Raw genomic sequence first — 1714 nt, forward strand, 5'->3', positions numbered from 1 at the left:
ATATATATATATATATATATATATATATATATATATATATATATATAAACCAATTTCCTGATAATAAACTGAAAAAAAAACGACTAAAATAATTCAAATTAAAACTGAAATACAAATAAATTAAAGCTAAATATAAATATTAAAAAACAAAATGACAATACCACTAAATAAAATGACTAAAACATATACAAAATGACTAGAAACTTTAATAAACTACAATAACTTAAATTAAAAATTTCAATATAAAACAAATTATAAATTTACACAAAAATACTATAACAGTATATAAATATAAATGAAAAATTTACATTTCAAAATAAATACATATATAAATTTAGATAAACTTAGAAAAGTTGCCTGAACATAAACTGAAATAAATAAGTTTAAGTTTTCTCATAAGTTTAAGTTTTCCCATTTTATAAATATTAAAATGAAAAAAAGTTGCCTTAAAGCGCTAAAATAAAATAAAGCTACACTGAAAAGTTTGACAAACCAAAAATAATAAAAAAAAACTAAACAAAAAACACATTAAACTAATTAAAATCAAGACACTTTCTCTCACCGGCCAGTGATTCAACCCAGAAATCCTTAAAAAAATTAATTACATTCTCAGAGAACAGACTCTTTAGATAAAATGTCCTTAAAACATTTATTACTGGAAGAACAAATGTCCTGAAACATCCAAACAATGTAGTCAGCGTTTGATAAAAAAAAAAAAAAAGTGCATTTCATTCACAATGAAAACAAGATTTCCTTCCACAGTCAACGTGGAGTGTTTGGAAAACGATTTAAGAGCATGAATTAGTTATCGAGATCCAACGCCATCCATCCAACCAACCAGACAAACAACTCCAGCATTTCCTAACAGAAACCAGCAGAACGCTAAACAAGAGCAACTGTGTGAAATGTGTTTATTTTACGATAATCTGGTTTACAATACAGTTAGACTTCAGTCAGTCACTGCAAAAGCCTGCTAATAAAAACACATTCACATGATCTTAGATTTACAGTAGCAGACCTGATATTACTGATAGCAACTCATGATCCAGCCATATTTGGCCATTTTTGCTTATTAAACTGCATTGTATCACACACACACTGTATATCAGAGTAAGTCATATATAGTGAGGTTAGTTGTAAACATTCAGGCATGGATAAAATAAAACAGAAAATAAAAGTATTGGTAGTACTTCTAAATGCATAACTTTTCAGCTAGTTGCCAAGAGACTAAAATTACAAAAAAAAAATACTAAAACAGAAATAAAAATTAGTTTAAAAGTTTATTTTTGTTCAATTTGGTAATTTTAGTATTTCAACAAATTACAAATATTTATGCTGAACTTTACTTAATTTGTTTTTCCTTTATTTAATATTTTATTCTTATACTTTATTTTATTCTTATATCTTTATTTAAAATTTTAGTTTTAGCAATTTTAGTACTTCTATTTTTTCTTTTTTTATTTATATATTTTTTCTTTATTTATTACATAAAATAGTATTTGTAGTAAAAAATACATTTTCACTACAAATTAAAAAAAAGTTTAGTTTTGTTAAATTTGGTAATTTTAGTAATAAAAATACATACAAATATTTATCTATAATAAAGACGAAAAACTTTCATCTAATATTAATATTTTAGTTTTAGCAATTTTAGTACTTCAACTTACACATTTACTTCTATTTTTTATTTTTTCTTTATCTATTTTTTATTTAT

Source organism: Garra rufa, chromosome 25 (assembly GCF_049309525.1).
Source record: "Garra rufa chromosome 25, GarRuf1.0, whole genome shotgun sequence".
NCBI lineage: Eukaryota > Metazoa > Chordata > Actinopteri > Cypriniformes > Cyprinidae > Garra > Garra rufa.